General features: G+C 44.7%; 1 long non-coding RNA gene across 1 annotated transcript in view; it reads left to right on the plus strand.

Annotated features, from left to right (window-relative positions):
* The window catches only part of LOC132214539 (uncharacterized), a 45,829-nt gene extending 28,814 nt beyond the window's left edge, over positions 1–17,015 (plus strand). Inside the window, exon 4 of the long non-coding RNA XR_009448307.1 lies at positions 16,726–17,015. This is a non-coding gene — a long non-coding RNA (uncharacterized LOC132214539). The remainder of the gene's footprint in view (positions 1–16,725) is intronic.
* Positions 17,016–18,435: the final 1,420 nt, after the last annotated feature.

Raw genomic sequence — 18,435 nt, forward strand, 5'->3', positions numbered from 1 at the left:
AGACCAAATGTCCTTCCGGATGACCTTTTGGATGAAGCTGGCTGCGAGGGAAACCCAGGTCCCAGGTGCCAGAGGAAAGCCAGTGCTGGCAGCTGGGGGAAGGAAGCCCTACTCTTGCACAAATTTCGTGCATCAGGCCTCTAGTTATGTATAACAGGATATTGTAAAATTTAAGTTATGAAATTTTTTAAAAAATATATTTTATTGATTTTTTACAGAGAGAAAGGGAGAGGGATAGAGAGCTAGAAACATTGATAAGAGAGAAACATCGATCAGCTGCTTCCTGCATACCTCCTACTAGGGATGTACCCGCAACCAAGGTACATGCCCTTGACCGGAATCGAAACTGGGACCTTTCTGTCCGCAGGCCGATGCTCTATCCACTGAGCCAAACTGGTTAGGGCAAGTTACGAAATTTTTATTAAAATGTTTCTTACACATTGTTATATTGGCTGGGCCGCAAAAATATTTGTTGTGGGCTGCATGCAGCCTGTGGGCTGCGAGTTTGACTTACTTGTTGTCGTCAGTTTGTTCATGGTATGGGACATGAGGTACTCTGACTGGGCCTGCCTTACTTAATCAGTCAGCTGTAGTGTCATGAGAACTGTTGTCCTTCTGGGATGGATTCAGTTGTCCTGGACTCTGTTACCAACCTTGGCCAAAAATGAAGTTAAAGGTGTGCATAGTAGTTTTCTAGGCACTTTATGAGTGTATCTTTCAACCTTTCTGAGCAGAGGCAAATGACTGAGTTGTGTATAAAATAAGCACCACAAAAATGGATAAAATAGGTAGTTTTTCTTCCCCTGACAAATTCTGTTTTATTTTCTGCCTAGAATAATATTAAGGACTAATTGAATTTTATTCCCATCAGCTGGTGAAGTCCCTTTCTTTGAAGAATTTATGCAGCAGAGCAGTGGGGACCACACCCATGTTTCACACGTGGGTAAGCTCCATAGGCATAACCTCAAGATTGTCCCTTGGTGCCCTAGCTGGTTTGGCTCAGTGGGTAGAGGGTTGGCCTACAGACTGAAGGGTCCCAGGTTCGATTCTGGTCAAGGGCACATGCCTGGGTTGTGGGCTCGATCTCCAGTAGGGGCCGTGCAGGAGGCAGCCGATCAATGATTCTTTCTCATCATTGATATTTCTCTCTCTCTCTCCCTCTCCCTTCCTCTCTGAAAAAAAAAGAAAAAGAAAAAGAAAAAAAGATAGTCCCTTGGTGTCCAAATGGTCTGTCCCCCCGGCCCCCAATTATAAATCAAGATGATATAAAGTGATGACATTATAGGAAAACATTCACCTTCTCATTTGTGCAGAAAGGCAGGCTTCATTTTTTTCATGGATATTTACAGAGTATCAAACATGCAAAAATTCATGTGATGCTAGACAGAGTAAGGGCTAAGACTGAAGAACTGTTCATGTTTTTGTTTATGCTACTTTCCATAACTTGTGGGAATAGGCCAGCCTAAACCCCATGGTATCATGCCCTCCTACTGAACGTTTCTCATATTTAGGTGCTCCCAGATGAAGGAAGCTTCATGATACAACAGCCATGGCCTCAGTAAGCTGAAACAGATTATCCAAAGGCTCCCAGAAATATCACTACTAGAATCAAATTTATCTCCACCCAAATGCTTAACTGGCATTTCTTGTTCATTATATGAGTCCAATATTTGACTAGTATAGGATGAGCATTAGTAGCCATGGCATATTTTAATATTCAAGAGTAGTTTCATGGTGTTACATACAAAGTATTGTGTTTTTTGCACAATTAGGGAATTTGTTTTCTGTTGACTCCAGTTGGGTTGTGACTGCCCACTGAAGTACTGACATGCCAAAGTACACTGAGAAAGTGGTGTTGAGTTTAAAGAAGGGCAGCTTCAGACAGACAAACCCATGGCATTCCTTTCCTGGCAAGTAAAGTCATATTTACAGGAAATAATAGGGGAAGAAAACTATTTATAGGGACTCTAAAGAGAACTTTATGTATTTGTAGGTCCAAAGTCTAAGAATTGTATACAAAGAATCACAGGAAATATGAAACAACAAAAAGGCCTCCTCACACCAAACATTACTAGGAAAGACTGGGAATACAGAGGGTGATAATGAGGAGGACATCAACTTGAAATTTCCTTATCAACATTGTCATCATCATCATCACCACCACCACCATCACCACCACAGTGACCTATTTAGTGTTTACTGTGACTCAGGCTCTGTGCTAATTTATGTGTTTTAGTTTACCTAATTTTTCAAAGAACTATATGAGATTGTTCCTCTTATGCTGGTTTTATAGATGGGAAACTGGAGAGGTTAACTACTTTGTTGAAGATCACACAGCCATATGTAGTGGAGCCATTACTCAACTAGATTGTTCTGCCTTAAGATCTATCTATCATCTATCTATTTATGGATATAGATATATTTACATATATATAGAGATAGAAACATCAAGGATGAAAGGGAATCTTTGATTGACTGCCTCCTGCACTCCCCCACTGGGGATTGAACTGTAACCCAGGCATATGTCCAGATTGGGAGTCGAACCATGACCTCCTGGTCATGCTCACTGAGCCACACCGCCCGGGCTGCCTTAAGATCTTATCAGACTACACAAGCTTATCATTAAATGCTATATATATATAGTTTCCATTTCACCATTTGGGCTCATCTTTCCCAACAAATCTGTTTGTCACCTTCTGTTTATAGTTAAATATGCCATTCAGGTATATTTATGTATAGCTACCCACAATGAATGGACACTTTTTACCCATTGCACTCAGAATTCTGGTAACTGGAGTTGATACACACAACATTTTCTATGGAATGGTCTGTTTACAAGACTTAATTATTTCTGGACATGCTGCTATTATAGTCTTTATTACAATAATTTGAAGCCCTTTTCCATTTATAAAGGAAACTACTAAGGCAAACATGTAAGATCAGCCACAAAGGCATTTCTTCTGTTGAAGCAATAGAAATGTCTTTTAAAGTGAGAATACATTGAAAATCTTCAACACTTCCTCTTTATTGTTCCCTTCTCAACTGGTTGGATTGTCATTACAGAGTTTGGGTTCTCTGGGAAGAACTGTCTTGTATTAAACCAGTGATGGCGAACCTTTTGAGCTCGGCGTGTCAGCATTTTGAAAAACCCTAACTTAACTCTGGTGCCGTGTCACATATAGAAATTTTTTGATATTTGCAACCATAGTAAAACAAAGATTTATATTTTTGAAATTTATTTTATATATTTAAATGCCATTTAACAGAGAAAAATCAACCAAAAAAAAAAGTTTGCGTGTCACCTCTGACAAGCGTGTCATAGGTTCGCCATCAAACTATCTTGATAGCAGGGCTCTTGTTGCATCAGCAATGACAGCCTGCCAGACTGTTTTCTTCTGTTTAGAATGCTGTTGCTAGCTTTTAAATCATCGTTTTCTTCTAGAGATTATTCCTCTTCTAAATAATAAAAAATAAAGAATCCAGTTTGTTTTTGTGGACATAATTGTATTTTGAGTATGGTTTTGGATATTTCATTTAAATATGATTCTATTGAGGTGATTATCTTTGTATCTTTATGTCAGAAATAGTGATGCTTGACTGATAGTCTAGTTCTTCTGGTTGCTCTTCTCTCTTCCCATCATTTTTAAATCATGCATGTTGTGGTCTAAAAACATGAAAAAATGTTCCTTTTATAGCATATTTCCCCTTTGGAGCTTTGCCTTCCACTGAAGGTTCAGGGACAAAATGATCCACCTTTCTCTTTCTGTACTTTGTAAAAATTATGAAATAGCTCTGGCCGGTATGGCTTAGTTGGTTGGAGCATCGTCCTATGCACCAAAAAGTTGCAGGTTTGATTCCCCATTGGGGTGAGTACAGAAGGCAGCTGATCTATGTTTCTCACACCGATGTCTCTCTCTCTCTCAATGATAAAAAATAATAAATATTATAATAAAAATTATAAAATAGCCATTTATTTATTTATTTATTTATTTATTTATTTATTTATTTATTTATTCATTCGTTTGCCTGTTCAGATTTTCATATCTAGGATTCATCTTATTGAATTCATCTTATTCATAGATAGGTATCACTGCTTTTCTCTTAGGTATTCAGAATATTCTTTGTTATTTTGAAGCATGAGAGAGAAATAAAAAGGGATGTTTATCAGTGGAATTTGAGGTCATTTTGAGCAATTGCTATTTGTGGTTGAGGCTAAGTTTAGCCTTCTGAAAGGCAAGAGTTAAGTTTGTCCCACTTAACACCAATGATTCTATAATATTTTATACTGGTTTACATGTGTCTATGTATATGCATTTTATTTTAGAGTATCATTTTGGTAATTTTTCTTAGCATTGTCTCTTTTCCCAGAGTTGTCTTACTGTCTCTAGAAGACAGTTCTACCCATCCAGGGGCCCTCTGATTGTAGTAGGAATATATTAGGGGAATACTAACCCTTTGACTTTGAGAATTTGACAAACCTCATTGAAACAAAGTACCTGTAGGTATTTCATACAAATTATGACTGAGGACTGCTATGCCATCAGTTACCAAGGCAGCTACTCTTTCCTCTCCCTGTTGAACCACAGGCTCTCAAGTGTCTGCCTCTTTCTCTATGTTGCTCCATTCTCTTCTTCTACAGATTCGTATCATCTATTTACACATTTATCTCCACCCAAATGCTGAACTCAGAGTCACATCAATTATATTATATTTTAGTTCAGTTATATTCTACCCACTGAGTACAACTGAGATATCTTTTAATTTAAATTCTTGAAAAGGTACTTGATTGGTTGTTGGCTAGACGATGGATGGCCAGGGCTTGGCCCTGGCGTCTAATATTGATCCAATCAATCTCAGCAATGTTGCAATGGGTAACTTTTGAACTTCAGACTGCTTTGGGGTTGAGGGCCGTGCAGGCATATTGACAGACTAGAAGTAATAGGAACGGTGACTGGCTAAGGAGGCACGTGGTCTTGAGAAAACCTATTTTGTTTACAGACCAAATCACCCTTTTTGTTTAATTTATAAATAAACTCAGCCCTGTGTTTTAAGAAAAATACCTCATCATCTCTGTAACCTACTTTCACTGACCTTTTAGCCCCTTTCAATGACATTAAAAACAATTGTATAGGACTCTCCTTGCTTTCTCCCTATTTTACGCATTTTGTTTTAGAGTATCTCCCTGCTTCTGTCTGGCTTTGGCCTTCACCTTCTCGCTCATGTAGATACCAGTGCAACCCCGTTGGTTAGACGGCAGATCTGTTGGCCTTTCTGGACCCTGACTCTTTCCTCTTCTAATCCCTCAGGGCGTTTATCCCACTTTAACTAAGGTTTTTCAACCCAACTCCAGTACTAGATTATTTGGACCCCCCTTTGAGGAGATATCGTTTGAATGTTTAGCTTACTTATGCCATTTTCCAATTTCTGAGAAGAGTGTATGGAAACTTTTAACTGGCAGAGCAGTTTCTTATAACTTTTTGGTTATGTCTCAAAAGTAGGAGATAAATTATTTTCTTAAACATAAATGAAAAGTAAATTAGCACTTAGGCAGGAAGCAGACAGGACTATTACAGGGTGAAGTCTAGGTCAGCAAAGTCATCTTGTTGGAAGGGCATCCTAACCAGGACGACATCGCTTCAGGCTACAGATATTAGTTAATTGCACTTACAAATTCCTCGTGTTCAGATTTTTGACATTTTATCTTGGCTACCTTTGAGGCCTATATTAGAGTTTTATTTGAGGTGCAGAGAAATCACTCACTTCACAATTATCTCGCAGGCCTCTTGATAAATTCATCATTGGTCTTTCTATTCAAGGACTCAATAATAAATCTGCATCCCTTAATGGCAACATCAAAGCGCAGATGCTCTTCCTCTCCTGCCCAAGATCTATGCCCTGACACAGGATATTGTGTCACATCTAATCCCAGCACACCAAGCAGTTATTCAGTGTGTACAGCAGCCTGAATGAATCACTTTATCAGCCTTCAAAGTCAGAGTTAGGAGCAGAATTGCTTATGGAAGTTTCAGCGCTCAGCCGTACTGCACAAAATGATTTAAACTGGAGTCAGAGGGCAAAATTTGGGGACTGATGTGAGCAATGATGAGGTGTCCTACATTCCTCAGGCTGTTTCTACCTGTGCTCAGGGAACGTGGCTAGAACAGGGGATGATAGGTATGAGGAGGAACAAACAGTGAAGTTTCTGTGGCACCTTTGGTGAGCCATTTGGCCTCTTTGGAGCTCCATTTCCTCAGTAAAATAAAATGTTGGGTGAGATTAGCAGTTTCTAGCTCAGGCAGTGGGTTGCTTGGGTGTATTGTGATTGGTTGCAATGTGTGTCACAGGTAATTTGTTACAGATTACATTAAAAATGGAGGGCTCTGGATGGTGTGGCTCAGTTGGTTGAGCATCATTCCAGGCACCCAGAGGTCACTGGTTCAATTCTGGTCAGGGCACATGCCAGGGTTGTGGGCTCCATCCTTAGTAGGGGGCATGCAGGAGGCAGCTGATTGATGATTCTCTCTCATCATCATCGATGTTTCTCTTTCTCTCTCTCCCTTCTTCTCTCTCTCAAATCAATTAAAAGTATATTTAAAAAAATGAGTGAAGTTTGGGAAATAATTTGGTTTTTAAAGAGTGAATTCAAGGCTATTCCTATATTATGATTCCTCTCATTTGCTTTCATTAAGGTCTGTTTTCACAATTAAAAGAATAGAGGGGTGCATTAGTTTCCTAGGACTACCATAATAAAGTATCACAAACTGGGTGGCTGAACATAATAGATATTTATTCTCTCACAGTTCTGGAGGCCAGAAGTCCAAAATCAAGGTTTTGGCAGGGTCCTGCTCCCTCCGAGGCCTGTAGGCTGCAGTCTGGGGAAGCATGAATCCTAAATGACGTCAGTCTCCTCAGCAGCCATTGGGGAACTGTCCGGCCACTTGAAAACAATTAGCTAAGGCAGGTGTTTGCTTTCTTGGAGACACAGCTGTCTCTTGAGAAATCAGTCAAACATTCTCTCAGTTGAGGACATGACCTCCTCTGCCTTCTGGATTATTTTTGGGGGAGTCCTTCATTTGGTTTTGGGGTCCAACTGGCAGAGCTGTTTCGATGGGCCTCACTGGGATGTATCCCATCTTCACGTTTTCCAGGGAGCGCATTTTCTTTAAGACCCATTCCAGTGCGCATCACTCCCACTCCCAGTAGTTTTCGTTCAGAATTTAACGTTGAACATGGTAGACTAAGAGCGTTTTCTGCGGTTTGTGCTCAGAGAGAACAGTGAACTGCATTTCAGACTCCTTAAGAAGTCTGGAGGAATTCCCTGCTTTTATTTAACATGCGGAATACAATTCAATGCAGACTTCTGGAGGAGGGCCCATCGCGATTACAGGCTGGTGACCCTGCGTGAGCCGGCTGGGAGGGGCGCCCGGCCAGGAGCAGAGGCGAAGTTTCTGGGAAGACCAGCAGGGGAACCAGCGCAGCGCAGGGCTGGCAGAAGCTGTGCCCCAAAGGGCGAGACCCGTCTCCTCTCCCCCCAAAACCATTCCCAAGACTTTGTGGCGCGGCTGCTTCCCCAACAAGCCGGCCAGAGGATGGTTGAGATTTTTCTGCTAAAAGGCGCCGCCCTTGCTCCTTGCTGGCGCTGAGGCCTGGCTCACCACCCCCCCCCCCCCCCGGACCTCCCGTTGGGTTTGGCAGCCCTGGTCCAATCGCCTCGTGCAGCCAGCGGGCTATGCCCCAGCAGCTAGCTCAGGCTGTTGTCCATCAGATCACCTCAGCTATCAAAGCCTCGGCGGAGGCGGAGAACACCTTCTACGAGGACATCCAGTACGTGCAAGTGCCCGTGGCCACCGCGCCCATCTCGGGCCTCTGGGCTTCCCGGGCCCGTTGCAGAGCTCACCCAGGGCGTGGAGACGAAGGTGGGCCGCCCCCTGCTGGGCTGCTCGGCTGTCTCTTCTCGGAGCCTCTGGAGGCATCGGGAGGCACCGGCCAGCTCCCTGCTGGACCCCCCACCTGGACCCAACCCTCACCGCGGTCACATCCAGGTCCAGCGACGGCTCGCCCACTTAGGATTTCAAGCTGTTTGCCAAGAACACCGTGCACATGATCAGTTCGCCGCTGGGGAGGATTCCAGATGAGTACGAGGAGGAGGTCTGTGAGAAGGACGTCTCTCTATGAGAAGGAGGTCCGTTCGATGGCAGCCAAACGGAAATCGATCCCGGCCACCCGCTGTCCCCGGGGTCAGAGGTTCGGATTTGCCGTTGATCCCACAGCAGGATCTGAACTTGAACATTCTACTCCAGCTGATACAGAAAAGCTGACGAAGGCTTTTATAAGGACCAGAAAAAAGGGAGGGCAATTGCAGTTTTTAACCTTATAAATCCATATCTCTGGAGAATAAAACAGTAAATGGAAGGTGGTGAAAGTGTTTCCTACCATGTGAGTGACAGGGCAGAAGGGCTGGGGCCAGGCCAGAGAGGAGCTGAGGCGGTGCCCGCTCGCTGCTCCATGCATGGGGCAGGCCTGGAGCAAGTCAGCCAGAACCCCACCTCATTCTTTGGAACCCAAAGCCAGAACCTCAGGCCTCATGGCACCTCCTGTACCGCTCACAGGAAGTGCCAACCTCCTGGATAGGGAGCCTCAGCCACCTTCCTCAACCTTAGCGGCCCAACTCTTGAGTTTTTGGATTGGGTTTAAACGTAGGATAATTTAGAAGAAAGTATTTCATTATGTAAAATTAAAAGAATTTTTTTGAGCTGCTCCAGATAGCGAAGTCTCAGGCTTTTGGTGAAAGGTGGCATTAGTCCCTTTCTCTGGGAAACGCACTTGCTGAGAGAGCAGACCTGACCTCAGGCTTCAGGGTTTCCTCTTCTAGGCATTGGCTGGAAGGTCGGAGCTATGGGCGGGGCCCAGCTCTGTCACCTCTGTCACTTCCCCTTCAGGTAACCTGGGACGTCTTGGAGGTTCAGTTTCCCCACCTGTTAAAGCAAGGACAGCCTTTCTCTCACAGGGTTGTTGTGAGGATTAAATGATCATTAGCAGCGTGCCTGGTCCATGGCCCATGCCTAAGAGTAAAGGGTGGCTTTTGTTATTGCTGATGCTCTCAGGCAATGCTGGTCCAGGGTCAGCACACTCATTCTCAGCACAGCATTTGCTCCATCTGTGCACAGCTCTTTATTTACAAAGTGCTTTTCCGAAGAATCATTGTGTGGAGGAGAAAAAAGTTTAAGGTCTAGCAGCCTTTTCAGAGTTCTCCTTGTGTTTAATTCATGTGTGTCCATGGGTAGTGAGGCAAGGAGCATGATTCCAGCTCCCCCTCAAATGCCTTGTTTGGAATCGCTGACCATTAGGACCAGTGCATCAGTCTGGCTAACCCCTGAGACCCATGGGGGCACGTGGGATTCACGGCTAGGCCTTCGAATCTGGGGCGCCCTGCCAGGAGCAGAGCCGAAGTTCTAACTCCCCAGGTACCTGGGGATGTGGCTTGGGTCCAGCTATTCTGATTGAGAAGTCTGTAGAAAGACAACATAGGAGACAAACAAAAGCACAACTGCTCCAGGTGACGCAGAGCTCAGGGTCCAGAGCCCAGTGGAGCTGAATGCTCTTTCTCTCCAAGTGCACCCCTGCCACTGCCACAAATGGATTGCCCCATCCCCCCTTTATTCTTTTCTTTCCCAGTTAATAGAACAAGAATATACTATCAAATAGGGACTCACCCTCTAGAGATAAAAAGAGGCCAGAGCTGAGAAGCTAAAGAACACCGGTTTCTACCACCTAGTAAATAAGCTCTGGCAATTGGCACTTTTAAGGTTGTGTCTAAGTCACCAGGGAGTCTGGCCATGTCTGACCTATAAGGATTATCAAGATATGAGGTGACATTTTAGGGAGCAGTAAACTGCCCTTCCCTTTAAATTTCTCCTGCCTCCTCACCACTATGATTGTATGTGGTTACAGTGTTATGTAATTTTCCAAGTTATTTTATAGCTTTTAAAATCTTGAAAGCCTCTTTTTTTGACCGATTGTCATGGAGTAGTGCCTTACTTTCCTAAGGCTGTCATAATAAATTACCACAAACTTGGTGGCTTCAAACAACCGACTTATTCTCTCACAGTTCTGGAGGCCACATGCCCAAAGTCAAGACGTTAGTAAGGTGTTTCCTTCTGAGGCTCCAAGAAAGAACCGTGCTGTGCCTCTCTCCTGCCTCCTGGTGGCTGCCAGCAATGCTTGCCATTCCTTGGCTTTTAGATGGATCATTCCAATTGCTACCTTCATCTTTACAAGGCCTCTTCCCTGCGTTTCTGTGCCTTCACTGTGTCCCTGTGTCTCCTTTTGTCTGTGTCCTCCCTCATAAGGACACTGGCCATTGGATTTAGGGCACATCAAGATAATTCAGGATGTTTTATTTATTTTAAATATGTTTTTATTGATTGCAGAGACAGGAGGGGAGAGGGAGAGAGAGAGAAACACTGATGAGAGAGAAACATCCTCTGGCTGCCTCTTGCACCGCCCCCCCCCCCCCCACTGGGGATCAAACTGGCAACCCAGGCATGTGCCCTCACTGGGAATTGAACCAGTGACCTGACTGGGAAGGAATCGAACCAGTGCATAGGATGATGCTCAACCAACTGAGCACTGCTGGCTGGGCAGAATGTTGCTTTTTTTTTTTTAAATCTCAAAATCCTTAATACCATCGGCAAAGACCCTTTTTCCAAATAAGACCACATTCATTGGTTCCAGTTAGACATATCTTTTTCAGGCATATCAACCCACCATAGGTAAGATATGCCTTTGGTTAGTATCACCCCTTGTGCTTCTGTGAGCCAAATACTTTCTGTATTACTAAATAACTAGAGGCCCGTTGCACTAAGAGATTCATGCAATAGGCATTCCTTCCCCTGGCTGCCGGCACCAGTTTTCCTCCGGCACCCGGGACTCAGGCCTTTGGTCTGGCCACAGCCAAGAAGCCAAGCCTCTTCAGTCTTCATTCTTTAGTCTTCACTCTGTGCCTGCATATGCAAATTAACTGCCATCTTTGTTGGGTTAATTTGCATAGTCACTCTGATTGGCTGGTGGGCATAGCGGAGTGATACCAATTTGCATGTTTCTCTTTTATTAGTGTAGACTAGAGGCCCAGTGCACAAAAATTTGTGCACTCAGGGGGGAGGGGGGGGGTCCCTCAGCCCGGCCTGTGCCCTCTCGCAGTCTGGGACCCCTTGGGAGATAACGACCTGCTGGCTTAGGCCTGCTCCCGGGTGGCAGAGGGAAGGCCCAATCCCTAGGTGCAGCCCCTGGTCGGGCTCAGAGCAGGGCCAATTGGGGAGTTGGGGCGCTGCCCCTGTCATGCACAGAGCAGGGCAGATCGGGAGGTTGCAATGCCACCCTCAGTCACGCTCAGGGTAGGGCTGATTGGGGGATTGGGGCACCGCCCCCTGTCACACTCAAGGCAGGGTCGATGGGGAGGTTGCGGCGCCACCCCCGTCACGCACAGAGCAGGGCCAATCAGGGGGTTGGGGCGCTGCCCCCTGTCACGCACAGAGCAGGGCCCATCAGGGGGGTTGGGGCTCCGTACCCTGTCACGCACAGAGCAGGGCCCATTAGGGGGTTGGGGAGCTCCTCCCTGTCATGCACAGAGCAGGGCCCATCAGGGGGATGGGGAGCTCCCCCCATCATGCACAGAGCAGGGCCCATCAGGGGGTTGAGGAGCTCCCCCCTGTCACAGAGTAGGGCCGATAGGGCAGTTGGGGCACCGCCCCCTGTCACACACAGAGCAGGGCTGATCAGGGGGTTGGGGTGCCGCCCTCTATCACCCACAGAGCAGGGCCGATCAGGGGGTTGGGGCACTGCCACTGTCACACTCAGGGCAGGGCCAATGGGGAGCTTATGGCTCTACCCCATCACACACAGAGCAGGGCCCGTGGGGTGTAGGTTGGGGCGCCGCCCTCTATCACCCACAGAGCAGGGCCGATCAGGGGGTTGGGGCGCCGCCACTCTCACACTCAGGGCAGGGCCGATGGGGAGGTTATGGCTCTACCCTGTCACACACAGAGCAGGGCCGATCAGGGGGTTGGGGCGCTGCCCCCTGTCACACACAGAGCAGGGCCAATCAGGGGGTTGGAGCGCCGCACCCTGTCACACACAGAGCCACAGGGTGATCGGGGGGTTGGGGAGCTCCCCCTATCAGGCACAGAGCAGGGCTGATCAGGGGGTTGGGGCGCCTTCCCCTGTCACAAACAGAGCAGGGCCGATAGGGAGGTTGTGGCCCCGCCCCCTGTCATACACAGAGCCGCAGGGCGATCAGGGGTTTGGGCGCTGCCCCCTGTCACACTGATCCTGGTGCCGGGAGGCCTCTCGGCTCCGCTGATCCCGGTGCTGGGAGGCATATTACCCTTCTATTATATAGGATAGAGGCCTGGTGCACAGGTGGGGTGGCTGGTTTGCCCTGAAGGGTGTCCTGGATCAGGGTGGGGGTCCACATTGGGGTGCCTGGCCAGTCTGGGTGAGGGGCTGAGGGCTGTTTTCAGGCTGGCGGGTGACTGAAGCTCCCAACCGCTCCTTTTTTTCTTTTTCTTTTTTTTATTCTGGGCTAGCTTTAGCTCTGGCTCCAGCTCTTAGGCCTCCGCTGCTGAAAGCAGGTTTCTGGCCTTTGTTTACCTTCTGTATTTGCAACAATGTTGTGGTCCTGCTGGCTGAAGCCCGGTGGACTAAAGCAGGTTTCTGGGGTTTTGTTTAGCTTCTATATTTGTAACATAGTTGCTTAGAGTTGCAGCTCAGAGGCCGGCAGTGGCAGGTGGGGAACGTTGGAGTCCTCCGTCACTGAAGCAAGCAAGCCCCATGTTTGCTTCAAGCTGCCTGGCTGCCAGCCGCCATCTTGGCTGGCAGTTAATTTGCATATCGCCCTGATTAGCCAATGGGAAGGGTAGCGGTTGTATGCTAATTACCATGTTTCTCTTTTATTAGATAGGATGTTGTCTAGTCCTCTAGGGGTTATGGCCATAGTGAGGGATGAATCTTGGACTCACTGGTGTCCATTGGTACCAGCTATGCCAACATACAAAAGCTGACTGTTAAACTTTCAGGAATTTTGCAAGCCAGTTGTTTCACACAGTCATTATTAAAATTTAAATTATAAAAAGTTAGTTAAATAAGTTAAATTAAACTAAAATGACATTCACTCAAAACTCATCACTTCCTAATTATTTGGCTACATTTAACTATTGTGTTCTCTTGAGGTTATTTACATCTTTTGTATCTGTGTGGTGGGTTAGTGAGCATCTCTTCCTGAACTCCAAGTGCAGTCACATTGATAGCTTGAAATTAGTCATTGTGGGAGTGTTTACACCGTGAAAATTGGCAAGTGCTACACATAAGGGCCTACACTCTCCCGCAGAGCTGGTTGTTAAACAATTCTCAGCACTCTGCTGATCCTGGTAACCATGACAGTGTACCCTGGAAACTTCTGAACAAGAAATCTGCCTATGATTACAGATACAATGTGCCCTGGATGTTTAAAGTTAACTATGGTTTCAGTAATAAACTTATGAAATATGTGTAATTAAATGTGATTTACAATTTTTATTTTTAAAAAATATATTTTTATTGATTTCAGAGAGGAAGGGAGAGTGAGAGAGAAACATCAATGAGGAGAGAGAATCATTGATTAGCTGCCTCCTGCGTGCCCCCTACTGGAGATCGAGCCTGCAACCTGGGTATGTGCCCTTGACCGAAATTGAACCCAGGACCCTCCAGTCTGCAGGTCAATGCTCTATCCACTGAGACAAACCAGCTAGGGCAACAATTTTTAAAACTGCATTATGACTCCAGCTATTACTAAATTCACAAGTCGAAAAAAAATCCTTTGCCAATCTACAAGTCCTCACTTTTGTTTTGGAAAATACCTCAGATGATAACAGATGTTTTCAAGAGTGCAAAGTTGATAGTTTGTAAATACTTGCAAACCTTTTATTTGGGCCAGCTCAGGGGTAAGATTCCAAAGATGCTCCGTGAAGCTTGGAGTTGGCCAGGCTTTTAACTTGCTGTGATCTAATGAAATATTTTAGTTTTATAGACTTTTTCTGTTTCCTTTGTTATGCACTGGCACCCCAGGCATTAGCTGGAAGTGAATTAAATGGCCCCAGAAGCCATGATTTTGCAGCCAGCAAGATATTAGAATTGAATTGATTACCTGGAGGTGTTTGCATATGGAAGCAGCCCTCCTACCTATTCATTTCCATTTTAACCTGAGATGTATGTGGATAGCTGGTTAATACCCTCAGAGGGTTTGATCCCTCTGCCCATGTGGCTTCTGAATCTGGGATGAATACTTAAAACCCATAAAGGGGAAATCATAAATAAAAGCAAATGTGACAGAGGAGAAATATACTTCTAAATATATTGGAAACTATAACCTTAGGCAGTGTCAAATAAAAAAACCAAATCCAGACTCAGGTAAGGAGAGACTTTATTTGAAAAGACTATTATAGTTAGAGGAGGGGATTATTACAATAGGAGGAAAGGAACTATTGTGATAGGAAAACACACTGACCATAATATGTATAAGCGTCTCAAAGACCAAGCAGAAAGGTCTTTTCTTTTATAGGGAAGAGTAAATAAGCCTAGAAGGAACTGGGTGTGGGGAGTGAGGCGAGCAGGTGGTGGATTGAACAGGTGAGCAGGAAATGTCTTTTTGGTGGTTAGCTGATTCTCAGGAGAAGCTGTTAAGGCCTCCCCCGACTCCCCACTTCCCAGCGGTTCCTTAAGCTCCCAATGCTTGCTTAAACTCAAGGGCAGGCCAAAGTTCAGGGGCCTGGGGAAGAGAAGCCTGAGGAAAATTTGCCTGGCCAAGTTAGTGGGCATTTCTCAGATCATTCAGTGGGGGCAAACAGATCAGGTAATTATTTATAAGACAAAGAATGAGAATTTGGGGGGCCTGTGTCTGGACTTGTCATGGATAAACATTGGGGTCATCTGTGGGTCTTTCATAAGTCACATTGTTCCCAGTAGAAGTAGAGTTCTTGGGGTACTGTTACAATAAGAATTTCCAGAGGCCCCCATGGAAGGATGAGATAGTGCAGAAAGCTTTATTTCCATGGAATTACATGCCTGAGTTTCTAAGGTCCCTCTCCTTCTGTCCCGCCATAGAAGTATAGCTGGGGCTTCTGTAAGAGCTAAAATCAGAGCCAGTGTTCAGAGTTTCCTTTCCATATTGAAGCAAGTCCAGCCCAGCCCCAGGCTAGCTTAGCTTATGTTTCCCACTGCAGTCCATTACTCTATTGTGTGTGGGATCCATGTGGCCCATGGCCACATGGGTGAATACAAAGAGAGCCGGGGTCACATGAGTCATAAGTGCAACAAGATCCCCAAGAGTGAAGAGAGCATTTCTTTGTTTAGGGGATTATGTATTCCCAAATTTTTTCGGGCTTGCAGTGGCCACACCCATTCTGGCCAATGATCTCTGTTCCCAAGTGTGACTGACAAACACCTTTCCTAGTCACCCCAACTTCACTGGGCATACATCTGTCTCCCCTTAGTTGGACCCCTCCCCCCAGTGATCTGCAGGGGATAGGCTGGTGTTTCCCTGGGGAAGGTGAAGTTGCAGCTTCCTGGTGAAGCTGCCCAAATGACATGTCTATCATGTCTGACCTTCCCTTTGATCCTTTCCTATTATTAATAACTAGCTAAGTATAATGGTGTTAATATATGGAAGAATGCTTCTTTACAGTATTAAAAAATGAACTGAGGCATATTAAAAATGTTAAGCATTTATTTGAACAAAAATTAATTTGAACTGGAAGTGCCAAACCAGAAGAGTTTAGGAGCGCTCTACCAAAACAAGCTTGGGGAGACTTTTATAGAGAAAGGCACACAACAAAGTAAGGAAATTATTAATTGGCTATAGCTTAAAGCTTAGTTGGCTGTTTATCATTGATTGTCCTTAGGTTTCAATATTGTAATCCTTAAGCATTTATAGGTTTTGATTTTAGTTTGCTAATGTAGGCTCCCAAGGCCTTAGGGCCACCTCAGACTAATGGCCTCTTTAATTAATTTAATAGCATTAAGCTGTTTTCTGATATGCAAAAGGGTGATGACGGTAGTAGCTGTGGAATTTCTTGATCTCCCTGTTTTCCAAGAGTGTAGGGTTCCAGTAAAGTTCAATCTTTTCAGCAGCTGATTCAATTCACTCTGTATTCTACATTGGACTTTGGCTTTAATGCAGTGCTCTATTTGAGGAACTGTATCAGATATCTATGTATATATCTATATTCTCTCTCTCTCTCTCTCTCTCTCTCTCTCTCTCTCTCTCTCTCCCTCTCTCTCTCTCTCTGAAAGGGGCATTGCTAGCAAGAAAAAAACCTGGTCTTGGGGCATGACTTCTAAACCACCAACATTATAGAGCATAACTTAATAGTTCTTGATTCAGAAAGCACTAAAGAAACTTCTTGCCCATATATACAGGGTGTCCCAAAAATACATACACATTTTGAATGATTATAAAGTCAGTGTTTATTAACATACATAACATACAGTTCCTTTTCAAAATTAAGTGAGTTATCAGCTGTTAAAGTGTGTATACAATTTTTGGGGAGACACTGTATATTTTATATTAACCTTTTATTTTAAAAAATGCCTCTGGAATTGCTTGGTGGGTGGAAGTACAAAATTTGCATGGGTCAAATAGAGCTTGTAACTTCTATTGCTGTTACAAAGAATCTGTCCTGTCTTCCAACACAGAGTTCCTACTGCTACCTCCAAGATGTGTGATCTCACCAAGATATTTTTGTAATTGGAAACTGCTGTCATTCAGACTTTGCAATGACCTCACAGTATTCTGAAACCTGGGTAAGTTTCCTTTCTGAAGCCAGCATAAAATCAACCTTTCTTTCCTCCTTCCAGTTTCTCCCTCTCTCTCCTTCTCTCTCCCTTCTACTAATATTATCACTTTTTATGTTGGAAGCATGATAGACAAATTATCTTCTCCATAAAGAGTTGCAGTACCTGGACTACCCATTTTCAATGAACATTACAGCAATATACTAGTAGAGCAGAACTTAATACTGCTTGATTCAGAAAACATTCAATAAACTTTTTGTCACCCACACGGACACCCACATCCACATTTTGCATACATTTGAAATGAAATGAAATGAAATGAAATGAAATGAATATTTAGGAGATTGGTTGGTCCTGTTGAAAGAACATGGTTGTAAAACAAAATTTTTTTAACCTGCATGGCTGAAAGCTTTTTGAATAGAAAGGGCCATTGCTTGCAAGAAAAAGACGTGGTCTTGGGGCATGAAGTCCAAACTACCAGTAGGGCTGGCTAGTGGAAAAGACAAACATGCCTGGAGGCCTGCATCTGAAGGGCGTTTTCATTCTTCAGGGAGGAGGAGGATAGGTGTAGGTGGTTTTGAAAGAATTTGCATTGGCTACAGATAAGGTGGGCGGGAGAGGGTGAAGTGGGGGAGGGCAGTTCTGGGATAGGTGCACCGGCTGTGAGGAAGACGGTTTGCTCCTTCGGGTTGTGGATAGTTCACGCGTAAGTAAGAAGTGGAGGCTCCTGGGATGTGGTGGCACCTGGCCCTTGTCTTTTTGATATCATCTGGAAATTAATTCAAAGTCCCATCATACACTCAGGAATGTAAGTAGTTTTTGGTTGCTTTTGCCCTGCAGTTAACCAATTAACTCCTCCCCTCGTCCTCCCTCTCTCTGGCCGGCTGTAACTTAATTTAGGACATCTCAGAATTTTCTCCTTGTCCTGGTCTTAGGGTGGGGCACATAGCCTGCATCTGAATGTCTCTTCTCTCACTACTGTTTACATCCTTGAGCGTGTCACTAAAACTCTCTGAGCACCTTTCCACTTGGGCAAAATGCAGAGAATAGGAGGTGCTAATGTGTTTGTGGTGAGTATTAACCTGAATGAATTTCCATATGCCAAAGAACACAGACTAGATACTGAGCAAATGTTAGTTTCCTTCTCTAATTTATTGAATGTTAGTACATGCAGAAAACTAGACTAGACACTCTAGGGGCCCTACTGTTAAAGGAACGAACACTTTAATTGGGGAATCAGATAGATATATTAAGATATCTATTTGCATATCAATTCACACTTTCGGAAACCTCACCTACAACGACACAATTTTGTCACCATTTGAAATTAGTTTTATAACTTCATCCGGGAGCTTACTCATAATTTAAACTTAGGTGGCTCCTTTTATCACCGTCCCTCTGCCTTGGGCACGTAGTCCCTTTGCATCAAAGTTTTACTAATGGAAACACTATGCCCCTCCCCACTAGCACTGCATTAGTTGTCTTTACTGCAGTTGCATTGTATGCAAGGAAGAGATCTGGACTGGACTCTTTGTCTTCCAGGCTGCCCTTCTCTTTCTGCACCTGCTTGTCTCAGTTGTCTAGCACAGACCAGTTTTAACTCCTTAGTGG

Source organism: Myotis daubentonii, chromosome 13 (assembly GCF_963259705.1).
Source record: "Myotis daubentonii chromosome 13, mMyoDau2.1, whole genome shotgun sequence".
NCBI lineage: Eukaryota > Metazoa > Chordata > Mammalia > Chiroptera > Vespertilionidae > Myotis > Myotis daubentonii.